Below are 6,828 nucleotides of genomic sequence, written 5' to 3'. Positions count from 1 at the left end.
CAGAGGGCAAAATCAAAAATGACAAGATCTTGAGGTGGAGAATCGAACTTTCCACCTACAACTACGAGATCTTGTACCGGCCCGGGAAGCTAAATGAACCCCCGGATGCGCTATCGCGTGGCACCTGCGCCAGCGCGCAGATCGATAGACTACGGGTCCTCCACAATGACCTCTGCCACCCGGGGGTCACCAGGTTCTTCCACCTCATCAAGGCCCGCAACCTGCCTTACTCTATTGAGGAGGTCAGGACCATGACCAGGAACTGCCAAGTCTGCGCTGAGTGCAAACCACACTTTTATAGACCAGACAGGGCCCACCTGATAAAAGCCACTCGCCCCTTCGAGCGCCTGAGCGTTGATTTTAAAGGGCCTCTCCCTCCTCCGACCGCAATGTGTACTTCCTCAATATTATTGATGAGTACTCCCGTTTCCCGTTCGCCTTCCCTGCCCGGACATGACCAGTGCCACGGTCATTAAATGTCTGAACAACCTCTTCACCCTGTTCGGCTTCCCCAGCTATATCCATAGCGACCGGGGCTCATCGTTTATGAGCGACGAACTCCGTCAGTACCTGCTAACTAGGGGTATTGCCACAAGCAGGACCACCAGTTACAACCCCCGGGGGAACGGACAGGTGGAAAGAGAAAATGCGACAGTTTGGAAGGCCGTCCTGCTAGCCTTAAAGTCTAGGGGCCTTCCAACCTCCCGCTGGCAGGATGTGCTCCCCGATGCGCTCCACTCTATTCGGTCACTGCTCTGCACTGCCACTAACGCCACCCCTCATGAGAAAATGTTTGTCTTCCCAAGGAAGTCCACATCAGGGACATCGCTACCGCTATGGCTGACGTCCCCAGGGCCGGTCCTACTGAGAAGACACGTGAGGACCCATAAAACGGACCCCCTGGTCGAGAGGGTCGACCTCCTCCACGCCAACCCCCAGTATGCTTACATCGCATACCCGGACGGGCGGGAGGACACAGTCTCCATAAGAGACCTTGCACCCTCGGGGACCACAGTAACCCACTACCCACTACCACCCCCCCCCACGATCCGATATCCAGCCCCAGCAGACGGCAGGCCTGGGCCCCGCGACCCGCTCGACATCTACGAGGACGACACGCCTGTGCCACAGCCTACGCTGGACTCGACGCGGAAGCTTCACTACCCCTGCCGTCGCCACGCCGATCACAGCGGCAGACAAGACCTCCGGAGAGACTCCAATACACTAACTTTTAATACACTTCACCCCGCCGGACTCAATTTTAAACAAGGGGTGAATGTGGTAAACCACTGTTTGTATTCCTGTTTGTCCTGTTTGTATTCCACTGTGTACATGCCTGGACATGCCTCGGCTGACTCCTCCCACAGGTCCTAGTATAAAGGTGACTGCTCCCCAGCCCTTGGTATCCTGGACCGGTCAACCACTCGAGGCAGACCTCCATTCTGTTGTTAATAAAAGCCTTTAGTTACTCTTCTAACTCTCAGTCTTTTATGAGTAATTGATAGCGCATCAGGGGGTTTATATATAGAACTCGCTGGGGGGGCCCGGCGTTGCCAAGGCTTTTTTGTAAAACAGCAGTTTACAGGGCCGCGCGATTTACGGCTGGCCACTGCCGCTCCCCCGCTCTGTGTCTCGGGCCGAGCGGTTGTGAGGCCCGGCCCGAGTGACCCCAACTCTGAGGGGGAGAGAGAGAGACTGGGGGGGGAGAGAGAGAGAGACGGGGGAGAGAGAGAGAGAGTAGAGAGACTGGGGGGAGAGAGACTGGGGAGAGAGAGAGAATGGGGAGATAGATAGAGAGAGAGAGAGAGAGACTGAGGGGGAGAGAGAGAGAGAGACCGGGGGGGAGAGAGACGGGGAGAGAGAGAGAGAGACAGGGGAGAGAGAGAGAGTAGAGAGACTGGGGGGAGAGAGACTGGGGAGAGAGAGAGAGACTGGGGAGATAGAGAGAGAGAGAGAGAGAGACAGACAGATTGGGGGGAGAGAGAGAGACTGGAGGAGGGAGAGACTGGAGGAGAGAGAGAGACGGAGAGAGAGAGAGAGACTGTGAGAGAGAGACTGGAGGAGGGAGAGTCTGGAGGAGGAGAGAGACTGGGGGAGAGAGAGAGACTGGGAGAGAGAGAGAGAGAGAGAGAGCGCGAGACTGAGGGGCGAGAGAGAGACAGGGAGAGAGAGAGAAACTGGGGGAGAGAGAGAGAGAGGGAGACTGGGGGAAGAGATAGAGAGACTGGGAGACAGAGAGAGAGAGACTGGGAAACAGAGAGAGAGATAACAGATACCTGGGAGTGAGTTACAGGCTGGAATCTAATCGAGGGGTTCAGCGGGGGTTTATATATAGAAGTAGCTGCGGGTGCCCGGCGGTGCCGAGGCTTTTTCGAGGGCATGTTGTTGTTGGAAGAGAGAGAGCGACTGGGGGGGAAGAGAGAGAGCGACTGGGGGGAAGAGAGAGAGCGACTGGGGGGGAAGGGAGAGAGCGACTGGGGGGGAAGAGAGAGAGCGACTGGGGGGGAAGAGAGAGAGCGACTGGGGGGGAAGAGAGAGAGCGACTGGGGGGGAAGAGAGAGAGTGAGTGGGAGGGAAGAGAGAGAGCGACTGGGGGGGAAGAGAGAGAGCGACTGGGGGGGAAGAGAGAGAGCGACTGGGGGGGAAGAGAGAGAGCGACTGGGGGGGAAGAGAGAGAGAGCGACTGGGGGAAGAGAGAGAGCGACTGGGGGGAAGAGAGAGAGCGACTGGGGGGAAGAGAGAGAGAGCAACTGGGGGAAGAGAGAGAGAGCGACTGGGGGGAAGAGAGAGAGCGACTGGGGGAAGAGAGAGAGAGCGACGGGGGGAAGAGAGAGAGCGACTGGGGGGGAAGAGAGAGAGCGACTGGGGGGAAGAGAGAGAGCGACAGGGGAAGAGAGAGCGCGACTGGGGCGAACGGGAGGGGGGAAGGGAGGAGGGGGGAAAGAGGGGAGGGGGGAATTGGGGGAGGGGGAAGGGGGTGAAGGGCGGGAAGAAGGGGGGGAGAAGGGAGGGGGTGGAGGGGGAGGAGGAAGGGGAGGGGGGGGAGGAGAGGGGGAGTCCCCGAGCCCCGCCCCGCGATGTCCCGCCCCCCCGATGTCTCGCCCCCCGATCTCCCGTCCCCCGATGTCCCGCCCCCCGATCTCCCGATGTCCCGGCCCCTGATCTCCCGATGTCCCGCCCCGCGATCTCCTGATGTCCCGCCCCCCGCCGTCCCGCCCCCCGATGTCCCGCCCCGCGATCTCCCGATGTCCCGCCCCCGATCTCCCGATGTCCCGCCCCCCGATCTCCCGATGTCCCGCCCCCGATCTCCCGTCCCCCGATGTCCCGAGCCCCGCTCCCCGATGTCCGAGTCACGCCCTCCTGAGCACCGGCCTCCCGCTCTCCGGAGCCTCGCCCTCCCGCTCTCCGGAGCCCCGCCCTCCCGAGCTGGTTTCAAGACCGCCGATTGCGGCTGTGAGAGACGGCCGGCGGGGCCCGGTTGCCGGGGTAACCCTTCCCGCTCTCCAAGCCCCGCCCGAGATCCGCACTCCCGAGAGCCCCACCCCCCCGCCCGAGCCGAGCGGGGAACAGAGAGAGACGCCGCGTCTCAGCTGCTCCTGCTGCGCGCGCACCCTGTGTATGTCCCGTGACCCTCGTGGCTGACGCCGTTGCCCCGGGTAACGTGACGATGGGGGGGCGGAGGGGGAGCTTAGCAGAAGCCGTGGGACAATTACCTAGCTCGGGCGTGGCTGGGCAGGAGAGGCCCAGGCTTTGAGGCCTAGGTTCTGAGGCCTTACAAAAACGGGGAAAGGTAGGAAAAAGAATCTTCAGGTTAGAGAAAATATTTACAAATGAATGAAGTTTTTTTAAAAACAATTTAATAAAAGCAATTTTTTTTTGCTGGAAATGTAGGTTTGGAAAGAAAAATGCAGAAAGCGGGAAAAAGAATGGAATCAAGATGGCTGACACCTCGGTTCAGAACGATAAGGCCCGCCCACACACGCACCGATTGGTCGACCGTCAGGTCACCGAAGCGTAGGATTGGTCAATCGTCCCGTTACTCGACTGTAGGAGGGCCCGCCCGCGCGCGCCAGGAACCCGGCGTACGATTGGTCGACCTCGACGTCACTCTATCGCTAATGAGCGTATAATGAGATGCTAATGAGTGGAATTTTGAACGATTTTTGGATACCGCGGGCGCAATTTTTGTCCGGCCAAAACGTAAATACGCCTATGACCGGTCCGTAATCGTAAGCTTTCTTTTGATGTGACGCGCGTGTAGGTACGCTCTATAACTTTTGAACGTATAGAGAACGGACAGACAGACAGAAAGACAGACAGAAGAGCTCTTTTATATATATATATACTAGCTGGGGGAGCCCGGCGTTGCCGAGGCTTTTTCGAGGGCATGTTGTTGTTGGAAGAGAGCGAGCGAGTGGGGGGGGGGAAGAGAGAGAGAGAGCGGGGGGGGAAAGAGAGAGAGAGAGAGCGGGGGGGGGGGAAGAGAGAGAGCGAGCGGGGGGGTAAGAGAGAGAGCGAGCAGGGGGGTAAGAGAGAGAGCGAGCGGGGGGGAAGAGAGAGAGCGAGCGGGGGGGAAAGAGAGAGACTGGGGGGGAGAGCGAGCGAGAGCGAGTGGGGGGAAAGAGAGAGCGCGACTGGGGGGAAGAGAGCTCCCCCTCTCCCCCCTCTCCCTCACTTCCCCCCTCACACTCCCCCCCTCTCCCTCACACTCCCCCCCTCACACTCACCCCCCTCACACTCCCCACTCGTGTAATCACTGTCTCCCCCCCGTGTAATCACTGTCTCCCCCCCCCGTGTAATCACTGTCTCCCCCCCGTGTAATCACTGTCTCCCCCCGTGTAATCACTGTCTCCCCCCCGTGTAATCACTGTCTCCCCCCGTGTAATCACTGTCTCCCCCCGTGTAATCACTGTCTCCCCGTGTAATCACTGTCTCCCCCCGTGTAATCACTGTCTCCCCCCCGTGAAATCACTGTCTCGCCCCGTGTAATCACTATCTCCCCCGTGTAATCACTGTCTCCCCCCCCGTATAATCACTGTCTCCCCCCGTGTAATCACTGTCTCCCCCCCATGTAATCACTGTCTCCCCCCGTGTAATCACTGTCTCCCCCCGTGTAATGACTGTCTCCCGTGTAATTAATGTCTCCCCCCCATGTAATCACTGTCTCCCCCCGTGTAATCACTGTCTCCCCCCCGTGTAATCACTGTCTCCCCCCCCGTATAATCACTGTCTCCCCCCCATGTAATCACTGTCTCCCCCCGTGTAATGACTGTCTCCCGTGTAATCAATGTCTCCCCCCCATGTAATCACTGTCTCCCCCGGTGTAATCACTGTCTCCCCCCGTGTAATCACTGTCTCCCCCCCCCCGTGTAATCACTGTCTCCCCCCCCCGTGTAATCACTGTCTCCCCCCACGACCCCGTCTCCATCAAGGACACCGATCTTGCTCCCCCACCAGCTGGGAACAGCTAACTCAGCACAGACGAGGAATGCTGAGCGGCGGCCGGCGCTGGGAGCGGGCTCTCGCGGGCGGCGCATGTGCGGGCGGTGCATGCGCGGTCAGTGCGGGCGGCGCATGCGCGGTCAGTGCGGTCGGCGCATGCGCGGTCAGTGCGGGCGGCGCAAGGCGGCCTGGTGGCCGTTAGCGAGCGGGAAACTTCGGGCGGCCCGCCCGCGCTACGGCCCCGACACCGTGAAACCTGAGAGGGGGAAGTAGAGTGGGACAGGGAAGAGGAGAAGAAGAGAGAGGGAAGAGGAGAAGGAGAGAGAGGGAAGAGGAGAAGGAGAGAGAGAGGGAAGAAAGAGAGAGAGAGAAATTTTTTGAGCTTCAGGCCCCGAGTCCCCCCTGCGCGAGGGTGAGGAGGAGGGGGGGGGGGGGTTGCTAAACACAATATAAAACTCAAATAAATTGTTAATTAATTCCCTAACACATAATTCAAATATTTACCTTACTTCCCTAACACACTGAAAGTGTGGGGAAAAATTGTGAAAAATCAAGATGGCGGCCACTCACCTCGGTTCAGAAGGATAAGGCCCGCCCACACACGCACCGATTGGTCGACCGGTCAGGTCACCGAAGCGTAGGATTGGTCAATCGTCGAGTCACTCGACACTCAACTGTAGGAAGGAACCCGCCGTCCGATTGGTCGACCTCGACGTCACACGGTCGCTAATGAGATGCTAATGAGTGGAAGGCTGAAAGTTTTTCGGATACCGCGGGCGCGGTTTTTGTCCGGCCGAAACGTAAATACGCCTATGACCGGTCCAGAATCGCAAGCTTTCTTTTGAGGCGACGCGCGCGTCGGTACGCTCTGTAACTTTCAAACGTATAGAGAACAGACAGACAGACATCGGGACAGACAGAAGAGCCGCTTTATATATATAGATATAGACTAGCTGGGGGGGCCCGGCGTTGCCAAGGCTTTTTTGTAAAACAGCAGTTTACAGGGCAGCGCGGTTTACGGCCGGCCGCTGCCCCGCTCTGTGTCTCGGGCCGAGCGGTTGTGAGACCCGGCCCAAGTGACCCCAACTCTGAGGGGGAGAGAGAGAGACTGGGGGGGAGAGAGAGAGAGACGGGGGAGACAGAGAGTAGAGCGACTGGGGGGAGAGAGAGGAGAGAGACTGGGGAGAGAGAGAGAGAGAGAAAATGGGGAGATAGAGAGAGAGAGAGACTGAGGGGAGAGAGAGAGAGACTGGGGGAGAGAGACGGGGAGAGAGAGAGAGAGAGACTGGGGAGAGAGAGAGATGGGGAAGGGAGAGAGAGACTGGGGAGAGAGAGAGACTGGGGAGATAGAGAGAGAGAGAGCGCGAGAGAGAGATTGGGGGAGAG

The sequence above is a fragment of the Somniosus microcephalus genome, unplaced genomic scaffold (genome assembly GCF_052327205.1).
Source record: "Somniosus microcephalus isolate GS21.2 unplaced genomic scaffold, FLI_Smic_1.0 unresolved_chr4, whole genome shotgun sequence".
Lineage (NCBI taxonomy): Eukaryota > Metazoa > Chordata > Chondrichthyes > Squaliformes > Somniosidae > Somniosus > Somniosus microcephalus.
This window is presented reverse-complemented; position numbering follows the sequence as displayed.